Consider the following 22,396-nt stretch of genomic DNA (forward strand, 5'->3'; position numbering starts at 1 on the left):
ACACTTCAAGAGGCTGAGGAAGGAGGATCACTTGAGGCCAGATCAAGACCAGCCTGGGTAACAAAGCAAGACCCCGTCTCCACAAAAAAATGTAAAAATTAGTGGGGCGTGGAGATGCTGCCTGTAGTCCTAGCTGCTTGGGAGGTGCAGACAGGAGGATCACTTGTGCCCAGGAGTTTGGTCCTGTAGTGAGCTATGATCACACCACTATACTCCGGCCTGAGCAACAGAGAGACCCTGACTCTAAAACAAAAACAAAAATGCAGTACATAGTACAGTGCCTGAAACATACTAGGCACCTAAACATTTGATGAGTTAATAAATGAACACATTACATAACTAAAAGTCACCCTTCCTTACTTCTAAAAGTATTACATATAATTTTTAAATTAGGCCAGGTGTGTGTGGCTCACACCTGTAATCCCAGAACTTGGGAGACCAAGGCAAGAGAACTGATTGAGGCCAGGAGCCTGGGACCAATGAGACATTATCTCCACAAAAAATTTTAAAATTAGTCGGGCATGGAGGCACATACCAATAGTCCTAGATACTTGGGAGGCTGAGGTGGGAGGCTCACTTGAATCCAGGAGTTTGAGGAAACACTGAGCTATGATCATACCAGTGCATTCTAGCCTGTGCAACAGAGCCAGACCCTGTCTCTAAAATAAATAAATAAATAAATAAAGTGAATTATGACATTTTCAATAAAGGCTAAGTTATTTTGTGCTCTATTAGAAAAGCCACCCAACTGCAGGCTCCCATAGCAAACACAGGTTTAGACGTGAACTTGATCAATCAAGAACTATTTATAAACAAATACAAAATCAATCCCTTTTCTTGTACACCAGCAACACTAACGAGAAATGTACTAAATAATTCATTCACAATGACCACAGAAACCTTCATGGTGCTTCATGCACCTTGGCAGGAATCTAACAAAAGGTATGAAAGAGTTTTACACATAAAACGATAAAATTTCACTAAAGGACATAAAAGACCTATTAAAGAGGCTTACGAGGTTTGTGGATGGGAAGCCATGAAACCATAAAGATGTCAATTCTTCCGGAATTTCTATTCAAATGCAACACAATTTGAATAACACAAAATTAAAGAAAAAAGCCCCACAAGTGACAAGCTTGTTGAACATATGTGCAAGCTAACCTGTGGGGGAAACAGAGGAGAATGTGATGTGCATGTGATGCGCCAACTGACGCAAATATGGAAAATGGAATTTTGTGGGAATTCCAATAATTTAACTGTATGAATGTGTAAGTTATTTTCAACATTTCATTGTGCTTCAAGTATTTTCTTTTTCTTTTTTTTTTTTTAATTGTGAAACAGTAAGTGTTGTAAGTTCAGAAGAACAAGGGCATCCTGAGTCTAGGAAAACTGACAGAGAAGATGGGCACAAAGCTGGGCACAGAAAGATGTGTCAATGTGATAGGGGAGAGGAGCTTCTGGGGGAAGGAATGATCCAGAACAACAAGGTAAAAGCACAAGACACAGTTGAGAGTGAACCAAGTATGGCTCACATGGAATGCACTTTCCCACAGGAAGCCAGGCAGTGACAGAACCTAAAAAGGTACAGTGAAGTGACCACGGCAGTGTTATCTACAAAATGATCCCCCCAAAACATGGTACAATGGTGACATAAGTTGGGACATGTGAATATTATATCTTTCTCTTGGGAATTCATAGTACACAGTCACAAATGAAGGTCAGGAGAAGTCTTTCTACAAAGAAACTTAACCAACTATTCTAACATGTACCTGGCCAAGGATCCCTTTTTACAGGAACATCTATCAACTTTATGGGTGGGTTTTTTTTTTCCCAACTTACTAATTTTGTACGGAACAACTCACTTTGGGTAACACTATACTATAATAACTCAGCCTTTTAAAGGTCTGAACCAGAATGAGGGCTTGAGGATTTGCAAAGGGCAAAGATAGCAGGGAACAAAAAATCAGACACAGTGACTGACAGGAGGAATGTAAGGGTCACAGAAAATGGGGAAGTAGGTGACGTTCTAGAATCCAAAGTCAAGATGGTGATGAAAAGGCTATTAGCACAAACAGTGAAGTCCACAGGGGACGAAGTATTATGTAAGAGGTAAATAAATTTGGATTTCGACAGGTTTGGAGACACAGATATCTCCCTAGAAAGAAAACTAAGCAAGAGGTTAAGACTTGGAGTCAGTTTCTCAGATCTGTCCCCTGTTAACTTTCGGAGCTGAGCAAGTCTCAAGTACAATAAAGGAGTTACAGTGGTGACCTTCAAGACACTTTTCAATAGCAACTTTCTGCCATTCCAAAAATTGAAAATTTGAAATAAAAATACCAATATAATCAAGTTCTATCTTTAAAGTGTGAAATGTGTGAATGTAGGATAAAAATAAACAATTCCAGATGAATTTCAGTAAATGGATGAGAGGTTTTTAAGAGATCATGCAATTACAGCTACTCAAGAGACATCTATGAACCTTTATAAAGCTGACATCAGGAGTCTAACTCTGTTTTCCTCCCTGAATGTCACAGAATACCTGCAGAATACTACAGCAAATAAGCCCTGAACCTGACCAATGTGGCAGTTCATATATTTTTATGAATAGCTCTCAACACTTTGAAAATTTCAGGCAAGTGAGAACCTTTTCATAAGTAGCTCACTGTATCAGGGGTAGCTCAAAACTGTGATCTACCTATTATGACTATTAGCAGATTATATGAGGACCACAAAAATAACAAGCCATGCAAAATGGCATAGGCCCAATGTCTATGAAAATTAAGCTTTTCCTTAAAGCATTTAGACTATGGGTCTAAAATGAATAAAACAGTGACCAATCACTCTGACGTACTTTGAAGGGAAAAAATGATCAGTTAGGAAGCTAGTATATTTGCAATCTGAACGTCACAAATAGCACTCAGGATCTAACATAAAATTTAAAGCAAAGCAGCAATGATGGAGGAGAGAGAAGGTGTACACTGGAAAATGTAAGTGGCAACAGCAGGAATCTTGCAATGAAGGTTCTTTGTGTATTTTGGAGGAGCTTTGTTGTTGTGGTTGCAGTGTGAAAATGCTTTCATGTAACCAGTGAAAATTAAGTAGGCAAATGACGTGTATACACACTACGACGTCAATAACTAATAATCTGTTCCACTGTCCTTTCAATTCGATTTTCTAAAAAATCTTTAAAGACATTGCATTCTTTTTTTAAACAAATTTAAAAACTTGTAATGTACCATTCTGAACTACATTACTACATTTTCATTTTAACACAAGAAAATTAAGCCATCTGTGCAATCTTAAAGCATCTTGAGTCCAGGAAGAATTGGACTGAAAGTCCCCAGAAGGCAGAGATTTGGTTTCCTCTTAAGCCTCTCTTAAGTTATCAAGGCAAGACAGGCCCCTTGTGTTTTCAGAAACTTATCAGGTGCTTATCTGATAAGCAAAAGAAGAATGTCAATTTTTACTTTTCTGCTATTTCTAAAACTGCCTATCTTGGGAGAGTACAAATTCCACACCAACTCTCTTCCCGAAACCCAGCTCTGCAACGGCATCCACACCGCTTCATTCTCACACATCAAAGATCTGAGCTCCAAGACTGGATGCCCTGTGGCATGCTGCTCGCAGGCAGACTGGAGACCAGAGATCAGTCAAACTCCCTGAAACTCCCAGATAACAATCTACTCCTGAAGATAAAGGCATGGCCAGCGAGGGGGTAAGAAAAGGGACCGGCTATTCAGTCTCTCACTAGCAGGCTGAATCTTGTCTCCCTCAGTTGAGGAAGGAGAACGACACAGGACTGAGAAGCCAAAACACTCAGAAAAGGACAAACTGAGAAGCAGTTCAATCAATTCTCCTAGCTTTGGACCAGCTAAGGACACCTGCAGGAACCCTGACTCCAGGTGACAAAGGAAACAAGCCAGGAAGGAGAGGGACAATAGGTGGGCTCTCCCTCTAACTCTTAAAACAAACTCCTTAAAAGTGACCAAAGCATCGACGTACTCACCCAAAGAATCAAAGTATTTGCCCAAAGCTTCACAGTACTCATTCAAAGCTTCACAGTACACCCTACCTGGTGGCACTTCGTTGTTCTGGGAAGCAAGTGGTCTCTGAGGCTTGATCTCTGGGCTAGTGACTCAATTTCCTCATCTACAAATATCTCCTACTAAAGGACAGTGATGAGAAGGAAATCAACCTACAGAAAGTACCCAGCATGAGGCCTAGCACAAAGCAAGAACCCAATACTTAAAAAACAGTAGCATGAGTTATATCATATAACTCAATATGAATGATTCATTCTTTGGAGACTTGGCATGTCTGGTCCACAAGAGCCTTTTAAAATGCAAATATGACTGAAGTCTATTAACAGCCTTAGTTGACAGCCACATTGAACACAGGATGAGGAAGGGATGCTGGCAGGTGTGCAGAGAAGAGAGTTGGCAGAGGTACCAAGGACCTGCCATGCACCAAGGAAGACACTCTTATTCAAACCTTCTCCCATTGAATGGTAGTTTATATATCATTTTTTTGGACCTCAGTCAGGGTTCTGAACCTGAACCCTTTCACATCATTGGAGGTTGGAGGAAATAAAACCTAAGTCGGAGAAGAAGCTGGCACCTGTGTTCAGTTTTCTTCCACTCTCTTGCTTCTGTTTGTTCCCAGCTTTTGTCTCAAAGCAAGTGTTGCCCTGGCTTTGGTCACTACAGCTGTCATAGCCATTTTCATTTCACCAACATCCACTCTTGGAATGCATCCCCCTGCCCTGCTAAAACGTCCCTGAAGGCACAATGGATTTCCTTTCTTCCTTTTAAAATGTGTCTAATGCATTGCCTTGCATGACCTGTGTGCTTAATAAAATATGAACTGGGCTGGGCGCGGTGGCACAAGCCTGTAATCCCAGCACTTTGGGAGGCCGAGATGGGCGGATCACGAGGTCAGGAGATCGAGACCATCCTGGCTAACATGGTGAAACCCCGTCTCTACTAAAAAATACAAAAAACTAGCCGGGCGTGGTGGCAGGTGCCTGTAGTCCCAGCTACTCGCGAGGCTGAGGCAGGAGAATGGCGTAAACCTGGGAGGCGGAGCTTGCAGTGAGCTGAGATCCGGCCACTGCACTCCAGCCTGGGCGACAGAGCGAGACTCCATTTCAAAAAAAAAAAAAAAAAATTGAACTGATGAAGAAGAGGGTGAGAACTGCAAAGACCTACCAAAGGCTGTAACAGTGTAATGCTGGGAAACATCCTTTTTCCTCCTCTATGCTGCTTATGGTAAGTTGGAAGGTGGTCACCTGCTAGAGTTTAGCAAACCATGTGTCTGCCTCTCCTTCAGAGGCAAACGTCTAAAACAGCCAATGGAGGAGAATTTCATTGCCCGAGGAGACTAAAGTTACTGTCACCTATACCACAAAACTTGAGAACCAAATGGTGTCCTAGCTTGAAATAAACAAGGCAGAACTTCCAGTCTTCAAATTCTTATCTTAGAAACAAAACAAAACAAAAAACCCAATATTGACTTTTCCATTTGCCCAGGAGCATTCTGAGGAATCCACAAACAATCCATGATGCCAAGTGTTAAACTCCATTCTGCTCCTGTACTTGGTGTCAAGGTCTGGTACCTCCTGCCCAGTGCCACTGTCAGTGCCACCCCAAGGACAGACACCACTGCTATTCCCTTTCCATGCAGATGCCTAAACTAGTTTACTTCCCCTGTGGGGAAGGGATGAGCACAAAAATCATGCGGAATGTGTGTTCCCACAGAGCTCAGAAAGTTGATGATCTCAGAGGATATTGTACAGAAAGACCCTTGACACTTCCCTAAGGAAGAACGTCTTCTGTGAAAGGCTACTGCCAGGACAAAAAGCATGTGCTGAGAAAAATCTACGGCCTGCTGCTGCGAGTGTTTCCAATTCTGATGTCCCACTTCCTCTTTATAAGCACATTCCTTCCCTCCTTATTTCTCTTCTTAAAAAGACACTCTGGCATTGGGTCTCAGTTAAGAAGCAAAGTGCAATGTTCTATTAAAGGCTGTAAGATAAAAAGGGCTTAAAATGGATTTCAATAAACATAAAAGCCTTGAATGCAATATAAGATCTACTCTGTTCTACCACTTTTAAATGTTTGGAAAAAAGAACTTATTTTAAATGTTGGCAGCCTAACTTTTAAAATAAAGTTTCATTCACTTACAGCTCTTTAGCAATATAGTTCTAAGAGTTGTAATGTCCTAACCTGGCCTTCCAAACCTATCTCACAGTGGTTTCTGGAAGAATCAATAATAGATGTGAAAGTAATTTGAAATCTGCCAAGGGCTAATCAACTAGATAATCAAACTGTTATTATTCCTATTATTAAAATACATCATAGCATACAGTATATACCTAAAGAGTATGGACTTTGGAATTCCAAATCGCACTTCCACCACTTACTAGTTAGCTACACAAGCACAGACAGTCTTCAATTTAAAATGGTTCAACTTAGGATTTTTTGACTCTACAATGGTGCAAAAATGATAGGCATTCAGTGGAAATCGTACTTAGAATTTTGAATTGTGATGTTTTCTGGGGCTAGCCATATGCAGTATGATACCCTATCGCAACGCTGGGCAGTGGCAGTGAGCCGCAGCTCCCAGTCAGCCACACAACCACAAGGATGAACAACCAATACTTTACAGTGGACCGTGTTACCAGATGACTTTGCCCAACTGTAGGCTAATGTAACTGTTCTGGACACATTAAAGGTTCGGTAGATTAGGTGTATTAAATGCATTTTCAACTTAACAATATTTTCAACTTACGCTGGGTTTATCAGGACATAACCCCATTGTAAATCTAGGAGCTTCTGTATGGTGTAAGGGGCAAGTTACTTAACTCCTCCAGGACTCAGTTTCCACTGGAAAATGGAGATAACACCCACTTTATCAAGTTGTTGTGATGATGACTATAGTAATGTATGTAAAATTCTTGGCACGTAATGAACACATATTAAATGATAGCTATAATTATTGTTAGGGTAATTAAAATCCAAATGTTCCGCCAGGCGCAGTGGCTCCCGCTTGTAATCCCAGCACTTTGGGAGGCTGAGGAGGGCAGATCACGAGGTCAGGAGATCAAGACCATCCTGGCTAACACAGTGAAACCCCGTCTCTACTAAAAATATAAAAAATTAGCCGGGTGTGGTGGCGGGTGCCTGTAGTCCCAGCTACTTGGAAGGCTGAGGCAGGAGAATGGCATGAACCCGGGAGGAGGAGCTTGCAGTGGGCTGAGATTGTGCCACTGCACTCCAGCCTAGGCGACAGAGCGCGACTCCGTCTCAAAAAAAAAAAAGAAAATCCAAATGTTCAGCTATTGAAAACAGTAAAAGGGAGATAGATGAGACGACAATCTTACCCAAAGGAGGACAAATGCTAAAAACATGGATGCTACATGCTGAAGATCCCTTCTTAGCCAAACACCACCCACCCACCTCACTCCCTCTTCTTCCCCATGATGTCAGACGTTCCTCCTTGCTTTGCATAACTGTGCAGCGATCAGGGAAAGTTAGTCTTTAACTCCAGGCTTGACAAAGTGATGATTCATCCTGGGAAGGGGGTACAGCCTGTTGCCAGCCTTATCACACAATCGGGCATCCACCAGAATGGCCCAGAGGCCAGAGACCAGAGACCAACCACTTAGGATTCTGCTGTCTGTCCCCATCTCCAGTAGTGGCAGTGTTCAGATGCTTTACATTTTGTTAATGTATAGAGCAATGAGTACTTGAGAGACATTCAATTGTGTTGTATTTTATAAAACAATTCACAGCATAAGTGAAAAGTCCAAAATGGTAAGACAACAACAAAACAAGTCTCCCTCTGTTAGCTGCCCCAGCACAACGTTTTGCCAGGCAGTGTGTTAGTTCTAATGACAAACAGCTTGACGGTTGGACACCATCCCACTTCAACTTCACATCATAATGGCTCCTGAGGACAAGTCCCAGTGCTTTTCAGCCTGGCCTGAAAATTTGACCACATCCCCCACGAAAAAGACAAACCCTCAGCAGTAGCTTACACAGCTCTTTTCCATTACCATTTAGTGGGCAGGAGACATTTTTTCCCCCACAGCAAACTCCTAATTCGCCTTCTCAGGTTAAGAGGCTTTCAAACTTGGTTCATCTCAAAATAAATGGCCAAAGGGGTGATTTAATGGCGGACCCTCAGCTTGTCAAAGAGGCAGCTCTGGGCCACTTCCCAATCCTGTCTGCAGCCAGACTACTACAACAGAATGTCTCCTAAATTATCACCACAGTAATTCTAACCTTCAGTCCGACTTTGGGAATCCTTCCACCAGTGTCCCACAGGTACAAATCATGAATGCCTGGAAATGTCAGCCTCCTCCCAAAACAGTTTTGCTTGGAATACCCCATTCAAAAACACACATCATTCAATCCCCCATAGCTTCCTCCCCAGGTCAGCCAATCCTTTGGGGATTCTCGATTCCAATCTAGGAAAGGGTCGCTTAACAAATGTCTGACATATTACGTTTAATTCTACCACCCCTCTAAATGATCCTCACACAGAGAGTGAAAGCACAGAACACTTGAATGCCAGGGCTCCTCAGTTCAAACCCCAAACGCTGGTGTGTGTGGTGTGTTTTCTGGGACAGACTGTAAAAGTGTTTTTCAATTGTGTTACATAGTCTGATTCATTTATAGCAATGTCTAATTTTCTGGTGGTTTCTGCCCTCAAACAGTCCTGGAAAACTGTTGTACTATATTATACTATAAAAAAAATTATGTCAAAATTGATTCTATAAAATTTGTCTCCTACCCACTCCAGCCAATATCCACTAGCTACACACACAGACCCAGAGGCACACACATACACACCATAATAGTTCATAGCAAAATTTTTTCAATTCTCAAAAAAAAGGGGGGGGGAGGGCTTCTTTCACTGTAATTAACAAGAGTTGCTTTGAGCAATCTAACATTGGGAGCGCCTAGAAACTCAAGGAGCACACAACTTGTTGCAGCAACAAACGTTGGGCCAAAGCCTGAACAAAGCACTACAAATAAGCTCCAGAAACTCACAGGGCCCTTGAACAAAATGTTGTGTGTTTGCAATTACCTCTCCAGCGCGCTCTCATTACCCTCTCCCAACCCTCTCCCCAAGTCTCTTCCCGGTCCCAGCACCCTTCGTAGCTCCCGTCTCTAATCTGCTTTCCATTCCAGCCCCGCCCCCTTCCCCTTCCCTCTCTGGGACCGTGAATCAATCCCATCCCAGGCAGGAAACGAGACCCAGGGCAACCCCCTCCGCTGCGGCGGAACAAAGGAGGCGAGCGCAGCTGCACGCGCAGGGAGGGCCACAGCGTCCCGGGCCCCTCCTCCCCCGCCGCCGCCGGGGCACACCGCACCTGAACCCCACTCCCCAGGACGCCCCATTGTTCTCCCTCCGCTTTCCTGCCCGCAGGAAGCCACACCGTGTCTTTCCAGGGAGCCAGGAAACAGCTGTGGGCCAGAGGGATGGAGGGGCTGTGGGTGAACACGAGGACAGCCGAGATTCGACTCTCCCCACAGGTAGGACAGGCATGGGGCAAAGTGCGAACAACTTAGTTTACAAGACCTTCTTCCCTCCCGCCACCCCCGACGCCACTGCGGAGTCACGACCACCCTCCGCGACCTACAGCGTGCGCGGTTCCCGCCGCAGCGCCGCCTCCCCCGAGACAGCGGCAGAACCCGCTGACCCCCGCCCGCAGGGGGCGACGGGGCCAGGGACCGCGGGCACAAAGGCGCTGGGCGTGCGCCTCGGGAGCCGCGGCCGGACGCAGCGAGAAAGGGCAGGGGAGAGAGAAAGCGCTCGCGCTACCTTGCCTGGCGCTACCTCGCCGGGCGCCACTCCGCCTCCACGTCGTCCTCGCTCTCCGGTGGCGCTCCGGGACGCGGGCCCAGCCCGGGGCTGCGGGGCTCCAGACGCGGCTGTTCGGCCAAGGCTGTCCCGCGGCTGCTGGCCGACTGCGCGCCCAGCGCTCCGGCACTGCCGCCACGCGCCGCGGTTGAGACTCCCGTGCGCACCCGGCTGCGGAGTGCTCAGCGGCGGCGGGAGGAGCCCGGCCACTCCCCTCTAGCCCGCTGGCGGAGGGGCCGGCCGAGGGGCGGGGGCGACGACCTCGCTGCCTGGGATTCGCCCCTCGGCGCGCGGGCAGGAACAGGAGCCACCGCCTCCGAGCCGACTCACCTCCGGCCGCCCGGTGCCGGCTTCACAGCGCCCCCCGGTGAGCGTCGTGGCGGCCTCCGCGCCTTGCGTGTTTGCGGCCCGACCCTCCCCACCCGGGACGAGCCTGAATGGGACGAGGCTTGAGGGAAGGAGGGGCGACCGTCGCGGCCCCCACGGAAGGCAGTCTTTCTACCTTTTTTCTTGCAGACTTACTGACATAAAATGAGAAATACAACGTTTGACAACTCGAAGCCAGCCTGGGGTCACGTTCCGGCAAAGAGTGGAAGTAAGTCTCAATTTTTCCTCCTCCACAAGATGAAAATGTTTGGATGCCAAGAATATCAGAAAATATTAATTTAACAGAAAAAGAAAAAAGAATACTGAATGGTGTGGTGTTTCTTCATTTACAAGGCTTTTAGTATCTTTTAAATTACTTGATCTCACATTGTGGGTAATACCTACTGGCCAATTCTTTATGTTATAGATAAATGAGAGGTAGTTTAAAAAAAATTTGAAATATCCATACATATTTGAATAGAGTGTATTAACTGGCCTTGAGTAATGATCAGTGATGAGGTATATTATACAGGCATGTAGGGGCCAGAGAATCGGGACAACCCCCACACACACACCTTCTCACTCAAGCCCTATTGCCTCATTGGAGAATTTAGAACAATCCTCTTGATCCAGGTCCTGGTTTCTTCATCTCCGCACAGGGAAGGGTGCGCATTCAAACTTACTCACTGGGTGAGGTGAGGATTACTTGAGTGAGGTGTTAAAAGCACTGTAGACACAGTAATTATTACTCATGGTTCTAACTACTTTATCCTGTAATGAAATAAATTGCCATAAATGGGACAGGTTTAAATGGACTGACCTGTATCTGGAAACTGTCACTAAAGTGAGGTGAACTAAAGAAATCAGACCATATATAGTAACTGTTCCCACTGGCATAAGAACCACAGGCGCTGGGATTTGTTAAATGCCACTAGTAGAGTTTGGAAAGGTGGGACCTTCACAGACTGTATCTGCTGGGAACTGCCCCATCATTAGATGTCACCATCAGCATCACTTCAGATGGATGTACAGGTGGTGCGATAATGTCCTAAACTAACACATGCTGGGTACCAGGGACTGTTCTTTGTTTAATCCTCACCAAAACTTTGTGAGGTAAGTTTCTCTCATTATCCTTGTTTTACAGACCAGCAAAGCCAAGGACAGAGAGGTCTTCGGGAATACATGGCTATGGTGGTTTGAAGACTCCCATTAGAGAGTGGATATTAATTGCCCTCCTTTTGAATATGGTCTGGACTTAGTGATTTGATTGTAACAAATAGAATACAGCAGATGTGATGCTATGTGACTTCCAAACCTAGGTCATAAAAGGAGACAAAGTTTTCACCTGGCTCTCCCTTGGGACACTCACCCTTGGAACCCAGCTGCCATATTGTGAGGAAGCTCAAGCCACAGGGAAGGCCATGTGTAGGTGTTTGGGCTGATGGTGCCAGCCGAGGACCCAGTCTACTGCCAGTACAACTTATACCAGGCATGTGAGTTGGCAAGCTTTTGAAAGAACTCCAGCCACAGTCACTGACTGACCACGCTGTCTGAGAGACCTAGAGAGAAAACCTAGCTGAGCCAAGTCAGGCCCCGGAAACGTAAGTGATAATAATAAAAGATTGTCATCCGGGTGGTGGTTGCATAGCAATAGACACCTAGAACAATGGCAGAGCTGGAATTTGAACCTAGACAATCTGATTCTATAGTCTTCACCATAAACTATCAAGCACACTACCTCAGACCTTGATAACCTAGCATAATGAAAACCCTGGAGATCCCAGCCTTCACAACAGACAACATATGAACCTGCTACCTGGTGACATATGTTAGACTCACTTCTCCATTTTGCTTGTCTGAGTTTAGGTTCTGAAGTAACTGCTTATAGCAGTTTGACAGTTCGTGGAACTTCTGACCTCTACTGTCCAGTTCAGCTTTTCAAAAATAGCGGAAATGCAGATGGTAGGTTCATGAATATAAGATGTAAACAAATTGAAGAGTGGGGAAATTCTATAAACTTTTGATCTTGGGATGTGGCCAGATTTTAGAAAAAGTAGGTTTGAGGCAACTGTGTGCTGAGTAGGTCTATTGAAAGAGCTAGCTGCTGGAACGAAAGTTTTGAAACTCCTGACTCAAGAAAGGGATAGGACACAATTATGTCAGAACAGTTCTGCCTGTAGATGGACCTAGCATAGTGGGGACAATTAAGACTTTCTGCTTTTAGCAAGTTCAAAAAAGAAAATAATAGAAACTGTAGAACACATCCTAATAAACACTTAAGAAAATGAACCAAGTTATTAGCTAAAATATTTCTAGAGAAAACCATGCCTCTCTTTTAAAATACTGTTTACCTAGTTTTCATAAATCTCAAAACCCAAGCTTCTGAAGACATACCATGAGGTTTTAAAACACTTTTACCTTCCTGGCCATTTTTTTCAAAAACCAATCAATCAGCAACTTTTGAAATTATAAAAAGCAGATTAAAGTTATTGTCAAGAATAGGTAACGGACTGGGCTCAGTGGCTCACACCTGTAATCCCAGCAGTTTGGGAGGCTGTGGCAGGCAGATCACAAGGTCAGTAGTTCGACACCAGCCTGGCCAATATGGTGAAACCCCATCTCTACTAACCATACACAAATTAGCCAGGCGTGGTGGCACGCTCCTGTAGTACCAGCTACTTGGGAGGCTGAGGCAGAAGAATCACTTGAACCCAGGAGGCGGAGGTTGCAGTGAGCCAAGGTCGCGCCACTGTACTCCAGCCTGGGTGACAAAGCAAGACTCCACCTCAAAAAAAAAACAAAGAATAGATAAAAAAATCCATTAATTACAAAGGCATGTTTTACTTTCTCCTCAATCTATTTGGAGGAAACAGAAAGAAATAAAAAGAAAACTATTATTGAGATTTAGGGTGAAAAACATAAATTATCAAATTATAAGAATGCAGTAAAAGAATACAAGAAGTGTGCTTTGCCTCAATGGAAACATGCAACAATTTAAATTCATTCAATTGAAATCTTGCCATCCTTGTGGAAAATGTAGAATTAAAAGCATATCTCAGTGTGTCCCAGGAAGAGAATTACCACTAGGCATGTAAGACTTATTTTTTCTTAGTTGGTTTTACTTGAGCCCTTTCAAGAAAATTAAAAGGAGTTCAACATTGAGAAGAAGACTGATGAAAGAACTGTATGACCTGCCTCTGCCTCATTTTGATGTAGCAAACAGAAAAGTGGACTGGAAGTCATACTTTTAGACTTTTCTCACTGGCTCTGTCTTTGTTCAACTAAGTTTACAGTTTTGGCCAGAGACTCATACTGTCTGTCCTTAGTTATTTTACATCATGTGTTAAAGACTCTCTGTCTTTAAAATTCTCGGTCTTTGTTTTTGCTGTATTTTCTGTCTCACATACCCACCCAAACAGTTTTCACCTGCTTTACTTATCTTTTTTAAAAAAAATAATAATAATAAAGACAGGATCTCGTTCTGTCACCCAGGCTGGAGTGCAGTGGCACAATCATAGCTCACTGTAACCTTGAACTCAAACAATCCTCTCCACAATCCTCCTGCCTCAGCCTCCCAAGCAGCCAGGACTACGGGTGCATGTTACCATACCCAACTAATTTCTTTGTATTTTTTGTAGAGATGGGAGTCCTACTATTGTTGCCCAGGCTGGCCTTGAGCCCCGGCCTCAAGTGATCCTCCTGCCTCGCCCTCCCAAAGCACTAGGATCACAGGTGTGGGTCACTATTCCCAGCCATTACTTATCCTTTCAAACTAAATTCAGTTTTCACCTATTCCTAACCATCATCTTGAATTAGATTCTGCTTTCTTTACTATGGTAGCATCTGAATGCCACATCCTCTCAGTACCTATTAATTTGCCCCAGGTCATGAAATCTTTTTATGTATCCTCTTCTGGATGTTTGACTTCTCCAACTAGATAGTAGGCCTCTAGATAAAACTAGTCAATCAGTTTGAAAACACCAGGACTGAGATAAGATCACTCTTAGAGAGCTGACTGTCCTAGGAAATATTCTAAATGCTCTACATATGTGTTAACTCTTTGAAGCCGCACAGCAGCCCAATGAGATAGGTTATATCATAATCCCATTTTAGAGATAATGAAGCTGAGGCAGGCAACTTATACTGAGTGTGGCTTCCTCTCCTGCCTGCTTTCCGCCTTTTCCAGCTCTTCCTCTTCTGCCACCCCTGAGACAACAAGACCCACTCCTCCTTTTCCTCCTCCTCAGCCTACTCAACGTGAAGAGGATGAGGATGAAGACTTTCCACTTAATGAATAGCAAATCTATTTTCTCTTTCTTATGATTTTCTTAATAACATTTCCTTTTTCTCTAACTTACTTTTTTTGTAAGAATACAATATATGATACAATATAAAATATGTGTTAATAGACCATTTACGTTATCAATAAGGCTAATATGTCAACAGTAGGCTATTAGTAGTTAAGTTTAAGTTATACGTGAATTTTTGACTGCATGGAGGGTCAGCATCCCTAATCCCCAAGTTGTTCAAGGGTCAAGTGTACTGTATTATTTCTTTAGTATGTGTCTCTTAGTTTAGGATAGTCCTCTAAATGCAGTAAGCACTGAGTTAGCTATTTCTTAAATAGCTTCATACAAAAGAAAATCTTTTAAAATATATTTAAAGAGTGCTTTAAAAATAAGAGCTTCATGTTTAAAGTATTATTTGAAATTCAGATTAAGTATTACCAAAAAAAAAAAAAAGTTTCTATAGCATTGTCAGCCTCCAAGACTCAGCGGTAAAAACACAACTCAGTTATTCTAAGTATTTAACAAACTATAGATAAATGACATCAAGAATATTTGAAGGTAAAAAGACCAATGGAACTTATCCCAGGCAGGGAGAAAATTTACTAAAGCTATTTGAGGATAAAAAGAGGAATTTGAAAAGCTCACAAATAGGCTCCCTTGTAGGTACTGTACTAGACTATTTGAAAATCAAGAACAATTCTTTATTTTTTTAAAAAAAGATGTAATTCGAGCACTAAAATCAGGCAGTGAAAAAAGTATAATTTTTTCTCCACAAAATGCATTTCTCCACAGCTCAGAGTACTCTGAGCCTCAAATACATTATAGACCCATAGCCAGGAAATTTAAATTGCCTTAATTTTTTCCCCTGACATTTTATAATTTAGCATTCTGTCATTTCAACTAGTAAAATAATTGTCTCTTTTATTTCTTCTCATGTTACAGCCAGTTAGGACTATGATGGCAAAACCTAGCTGTGAAACAATAAATCAATCTGAAAATGGCTATACTTTTCCCAATATTTTAAAAAATAATTTTCATTTTCTAATGATAACTCGGGAGCTGTCATCTCGTTGCTGGGGAGACCCTAGGAGTACTGCAAGGAAAAGCAAATATTATGGCAAAGAAAAAAAATACTGGCCGCCTATACCAAATGAAAAGTAATTTAGCAAATATATGATGTAATAGTCTGTTTCTGCTTCAGTCCCTAAAACTAAATCCATATATTTGATCTGGCACATACATTCATCACAGGTGTTAGCATATGAAAATGCTGATAGAGAAAGGTAATTGTGATAACTCAAAAATATCCTATTGTATTAACAACCAAAATGGCATAACTCTAGGTTTAGGGGCCATTGACAGAGTAAACCAAAATTTAAATTAGAAATATAAGCAAAAGGTTAATTGCCCATTATTTCAGCTACGTTGACATCTGTACAATATGAGAAGCTCCATGAAGTTGGAGTTTGGTTCACTATTGTGTCCTCAGAGCCTAGGAACATAGAAAGTATTCAGTAGTGTTAGATTGATGAACTAACTTCATGAGTTATTATGTTAGGTAAATCAAGTTAGCCTATAACCTCAGCCAAGAATTTCAGATATCTCGTTAAAGACTTTCCAGAGTGCAAGGTAGGACAAAAGCAGTTCTTGCTGATGGATTCGTAGGAATGCTCTTCTTAAGCTTTGAATAAAGCTGGAAAAACTTTGTAGAGAGTAGCACCAAAAGCACAGCCCATCTCATGCAGAGGAAGAATCAGACCATGGAGGTCAGGGTGTTGACAAGCAACCCACCTCCCCAGGACAAGCATGGCCTTTACTAAATAAAGATACTTGCGTAGTCCTTCCCATTAGACACATGCTACACTATGGGTATTTTTCCTGAAACCCGTTCGTGCCAATATGAGTAAGAGCAGGGAGCAGAAGCTTGTCTTACACTCGTAGGGGCCCTCTTGCCAGGCCCCAACCTCATCTGCCCCCAAGGCCCCTCTCAGTGACTGGGAATGCTACAAAGTTCCCATAGATCTTGAGTCTGGACCTGAGATAATCTTGACACAGCTCATGGGCCCCAAACATTTTCCCCTCAGGGGCATTGGGTCTATAAATTGCTTCAAAAAGTCCTTCGTTCCTAGTCTCCTCAAAACTCTTATCTACTCTCTGAGGGGTTCCTTCAAAGACCTGCATGTTTCTTCACGTCCACAGTTGCATTAAATTGAAAATCATGTTTTATAATTTTATAGTTTGCTTTATAAATCTTTATCAGTCAAAAGCAGCTATCACCCTGAAGGTTTACCCTGGGCAGGGGAAGAAGAAGCTCTTTATTTTTGGTACATAAGCTCCTTGGTACTTTTAGTCCCACTGGGTAACTTTGATGGGTGTTGTAATCGTTCTAGATTATCAGACATGTAACAGTCTCAACCCTGAGGACTCCTTCCATTCTAGTGACTTGTGATCAGGCACTACTAGCCCAGGGCCACAGAGTGAAGTAGATGAAATTTGTCCTACATCAAGAAGTATTTACTGAGTATCTGTTTAATCCTGTGCTAGCCCTGTCACTACAACAGGATGGTAAACATGATGGTGAGGGTCTTTGACCTCCTAGAAGATAGGGTCTAGCTTCAGGTCTTTGTCTCCTCGGATATACTGCCTCTTCCTTTGTAACGTCCCTCCAGTCCCAAGGCAGCGAGGGCCCTGATGCTGTTTCCAGGCTCCCCCAGGCCTCACCAGCCCCCTTGACCCCTTATGTGTTGTTCCAAGTGTTTTTAAATCAGTAATGTGCAACCTAGGGCTCAAGGGCTACAGCACAATCCAGGATTTCAATTCTGAGTAAAAGATTAGAGAACAGCTTTTCCTCTTTTCCAGACATTTAAATATCGAATTTAAAATATTCAAAAATTTAGTGACTAAAAGTCACTCATCAATATTTTTCTAGCCAATCAAGTAAAATATTAAAGAAACTACTTGAATTGCCTTTTAAACTGTGGCCCACTATGGACTTTCAGATTTCAAGCTATATTTACTTCTTTTCATACAAATAACTTTCAAGTTTTGTAATAATAAATATGTATTATTTTTATAATCAGGAAAAAATAATAAAGCTGTTTTCATCTTGGACAAAATATGTGGCCTGCAAATTTTTGTTGTTTTTCTGAATTGGCCCAACTGAAAACATAAATAGATAAATATTGCTTGAGTGGTTTTCCAATACTCTTCCATCAGGACATTTCAGTACTTGGTGATCTTTTCCCATTAGGTCATGTTAGAGACTGGCAGATCTGATGACCAAATCATGCTGAATGAGGGTTTATACTAATCACCCATGGAGAACATTTGCTTTGAGTACAGGGTCCTTGGATTTCTTTATTGCACTCTTTTCCAGAAGAGATTCTTCTTTCCATATCATAATGTCATGTGTCCAAGGTAGTAGACAGGGTGGGAGGCATGGATAGGAGTGCTGAGGGAAGTCTCCCCATTGCAGGCTTGGTGGTTGGCAGTGAGGGCCACTTTAAAGAAGAATTTCAAAGAAGAAACACAATCTGCCAAGGGCGATGCATCCAAGATCCTTGGGCCAGTTTAATGAGCTTGCCTTAATGCAAAAGAAAGAATAAAGTCAAGATTTTAGGTAGAGCTGATAGAGATGGGGGAGGGGGTGGTACATGTATCTGCTAGAGCCTTCAAAAATGGCTGGCCCAATACATATATGTGATGACTTATATATGGTATTATGGACTGCGTGTTTATGTCCTCTCAAAATTCATATGTTGAAACACTAACCCCCAATGGGATGGTATTAGAAGGTAGGATTTTGGGAGGTGATTAGGTAGAACCCCCATTATGGGAGTAGTTTCCTTTTAAGAAGAGAAAGACCAGTGTTCACTCTCTCAGCCATGTGAGGATACAGCAAGAGGGTGACTGCCTATCAACCAGGAAGCAAGCCCTCACCGGTCACCAGATCTGTCAGTGACTTCATCTTGGACTTCCCAGTCTCCAAAACCATGAGAAATAAACAGTCCCAGTCTCCAAAACCATGAGAAGTAAACATTGTCTAAGTCACCCCACCTATGGTATTTTCATTATAGCAGCCCAAACTAATACATATGAAATCTTCAAACTCCAAACTAGCTGTTTCCTAACCTAGTTGCTATTGCAACCAACATAGTTCTACCTGGTTTCTGTTCAATAGTTTATCCATAACTTTTTGCTTTTGAAATAAATTTTGTAACTTAAAGATTATACCCCCTCCTACCCCTAGCACTGAGATGTCCAGGTGAACTCTATCTTCATTAGTAACCTTAGTGTGTGGAGGGCATATCAAAGTCTTAAGTATTGGATGATGTTTTGTAATATACTATATGATAAATATATTTTTGAAAAAAGATTGCTTTTATAATAAAATAAGCAGAGTTTTAAGAAATCAGTTTGGTAGGTGGAAGTATCCAGAAATTTAAGCTGTAATCTTCTGGGAGAAGGGGGCTCTATCTGATCAGAATTTAGAGGTAACAAAGTGAATTTTTTATGTTTATTGAAAAAGAAGCCTGGATCTTAACAGCTGTCTACCCACCAGTCAAGTTTTTTAAAGTTTAGTATATGGTTTCTGTCTATCTCACTTCCCTTTCACACTCCAGTTCTTTGCTCTTATGAGTACATTAAAACTGATCTTGCCAAGGTCTGCAGTTCTCTGTCAATTGCCACATCTTTTTCTTTTTTCTTTTTTTCTTGAGATGAGGTCTCACTCTGTCACCAAGAATGGAGTGCAGTGGTGCAACCCCAGAATCAAGTTATCCTCCCGCCTCAGCTTCCCAAGTAGCTGGGACCACAGGCGCATGCCACCATACCTGGTGACTAATTTTATTTTATTTTTTTAGGGAGGAGGTCTCCCTATGCCCAGCCTGGTCTCAAACTCCTGGGCTCAAGTGATCCTCCCACCTCAGCCTCCCAAACTGCTGGGATTACATGTGTGAGCCACCGTGCCCCACCAGTTGCCACATCTTAAAGGGAATTTTGGGTCCTCGTAGCATTTGACTCCTCTGACACGTGGCATCCTACTGCCTTCTTTTTCTTTTCTTTTTCTTTTGAGATGGAGTCTCGCTCTGTCACCCAGGCTGGAGTGCAGTGGCATGATCTCGGCTCACTGCAACCTCCGCCTCTGGGGTTCATGCGATTCTCCTGCCTCAGCCTCCTGAGTAACTGGGATTACAGGACTGTACTGCCATGCCCAGCTAATTTGTGTGTGTGTGTGTGTTTTTAGTTGAGACAGAAAACGTTACCTCCTCTGAAAAGGTCTCCTGATCCCCCAAACAAGAAAAGAGCACTTATTCAGTGCTCCAATAAAATTCTGTTGCCTCTATCATGGAGTATATCACACGATGATCAAACTGCCTATTCAATTATCAGTCTCTTTCACTACACTGAGACAAACTTGAGGGCAGAATCATGTCTATTTATTTTCCAATGCTGTGTTTAACGTAAGTCCTGGAATATAGTGAGAACTCAGTAATGCTTGTTGTATGCATGCCTGTATGCATGCATGCATGAATGAATGAATACCAAGTGTTTCCAGTATCTTCTTTCATGGCTCCTTCATAGCTGTTATCATGCACTTTGAAAGATTACCCCATCTTCTTATAGCAAACCCCAATAATTTTTGTGTAATAGTTGTAAAACGCAAAAATATAATAGCTACGATGTTTAAATAAAGCACATATTTTATTTCTAGACAGTGATTGAATTGATATCTCCTGTACTTCTGCTATACACTCTCATACCTTGATGCTAAAGAATTCCCACTTCTGCAGAAACAGATGCATTAGGCTGACCCCACTCAACTTATCACTAATGTTTCATAATAACTTATATCTCTATTTCAGAGCCAATACATATATTTTTCCTAATCTTCCTTCACAAGTCAATCTATAAGTATTTTAAATTTCTAAATGCTTAAGCTCAAAGAGAAGATTTATTGGGACACTTTAAATACTTATTTCTTGCTTACGTAGGATTGAATGATCACAATGACTCAGGATCAATTGCTTTTCATCTTTTCAGTACTTATTTCACAGCTGAGCACTTCTCAGAGTTACGAACATGAGTCCAGTTTTTGACAAGCCACAGCAAAGGCCAAAAGAATGAGCAAAATTATCCACCCTGGAGCCCACATGGGACAGCAGGAAGTAAATCGACAGCATCTGCCGTGACTTATTACAGCGTACATGTTACACTAGGCCCCAAATCAATCCCAAAATGGAAGTTTTGGGTTACAGGTCTTTCACCACAGGAAAGCAACATACACATATATTCAACAATAACACTTCATAAATCTCTGCCCCAGTCACCGAATTTTATCTCATGTGGTGCCAATAAGAAAGAGGAATATCTTAAAACAGCAGGAGGAAATCACAGTTTCACATACAGAATCCTTTAATATCACTATAGAGACATCTTTTTACACAAGTAAAACATAGAACTATCTTCCTTAGGGTGAGTCCAAAGTATCTGACACAAAAATAGTGTCTGACAGACTCCATGTTTTGAAGTTTAATTCATCACTTAAAAGGAGGTAAACTGGAAGAAATTAAGTTATTTATAAAACTATAGTTACATAATAGGCACTACCTAGGGCATCCTGAATGTGGACAGAAGAATAATATATGGCCAAGGACCATACATGGTAGGGGTGGGGTTCTGAATCTGGGATTGACAAGCTTTATGCCAAAGTGTGTGTCGTTGCGTGTGTATGCACCTCATGAACATACATACATGTACACAGGCTCACTCACAATCATGGTATCTGTGCATTTTTCTCTGCGGAAAGGATTTTGACCATCCCTTAGATTCTCCCAAAGGCCTTTGACTCACAAAGTGCTACAAATCACTCCTCCATAGCAAATATTTCCCACATTTATAAGCCAGGGGATGCTGCTATCAGGTGAGATTCAAAATTATTACACATGTGATGATGAAAAACACGTTACTGGAGGACAGAGGCAGTGGTGCGAAGCAGAGAGGATGTGCCCACTCAGATGGGAATGAAAGGGAAAGTGACTTGCAAATCTCATGAAACATCTTGCTGTAAAGTCCATATCAGCAAGGCAAAGTCAGAAAATCCTCTGTTCCATGTCTGGGAGAGTGAAAACCACAGATGCCCCAGGTGCACAGAGGAAACAATGCTCCATCTGCTTCCTTAGTCTTTCTTACCTCACCTCACCCCAAACTTACCTTGGGCATTGAATTTTAATAGCTGTTTGTTTTTGTGGCTTATCATGTGTATAAGAACTCCAAGGAGCATAGAATAAAGTAATACTGTCCAATGTTCTGCTCTAGAGAACTGTTACCTGAGATGTTGTAATCTTGGACCCCCTATTTTGGTCAGGGCCCAATTAAGAAAACAGAAACCACTGTAGGTGTCTCAAACATGAGGAATTTAATACAGGAACTTGTTTTTTGGTGTTTTTAGTTTGTTTGGTTTGGTTTGGTTTTGAAACAGGGTCTCGCTGTGTTGCCTAGGCTGGAGTGCAATGGCACAATCACAGCCCACTGCAGCCTCAACCTCCTTGGCCCAAGCAATCCTTCCATCTCAGCCTCCCAAGTAGCTGGGACTACAGATGTGTGCCATCGCACCTGGATAATTTTTTAGTTTTTTTTTTAGAGACGAGTCTCACTTTGTTGAGTAGGTTGGTCTCAAACTCTTGGGCTTGAGCAATCCTCCCGCCTTGGCTTCCCAGATTGCTGGGGTTACAGGCATGGACCACCATGCCTGGCCAGGAACTTGTCATACCTGTGATGGAAGAAGCAGAACCCAGGAATTAAGCAGTGGGATAACCAAAAGAATAACAGCAGTCAGAAGCCACTAACTCCCCTAGGGCTGGAGAAACTCA

At 42.5% G+C, this 22,396-nt stretch overlaps 1 protein-coding gene and 1 long non-coding RNA gene across 4 annotated transcripts in view; one reads left to right on the plus strand and one right to left on the minus strand.

The window, feature by feature from the left end:
• Positions 1-10,177, minus strand: part of MYO1B (myosin IB) — a 184,390-nt gene extending 174,213 nt beyond the window's left edge. The window contains exon 1 of the mRNA XM_017869353.1: positions 9,832-10,177. The gene's annotated coding sequence lies outside the window, so the exon portion shown is untranslated. The remainder of the gene's footprint in view (positions 1-9,831) is intronic.
• LOC108527863 (uncharacterized) overlaps positions 9,268-22,396 on the plus strand; it is a 53,041-nt gene continuing 39,912 nt past the window's right edge. For 2 of the 3 annotated variants that reach the window (XR_001884962.1, XR_001884963.1), the window contains exons 1-3: positions 9,268-9,542; positions 10,387-10,465; positions 11,381-11,837. This is a non-coding gene — a long non-coding RNA (uncharacterized LOC108527863). Of the gene's footprint in view, positions 9,543-10,157; positions 10,238-10,386; positions 10,466-11,380; positions 11,838-22,396 lie in introns of those variants that run through there. The other variant, XR_001884964.1, reaches the window with a different exon arrangement.

This window comes from Rhinopithecus bieti, unplaced genomic scaffold (assembly GCF_001698545.2).
Source record: "Rhinopithecus bieti isolate Rb0 unplaced genomic scaffold, ASM169854v2 scaffold_5051, whole genome shotgun sequence".
NCBI classification, from domain to species: domain Eukaryota; kingdom Metazoa; phylum Chordata; class Mammalia; order Primates; family Cercopithecidae; genus Rhinopithecus; species Rhinopithecus bieti.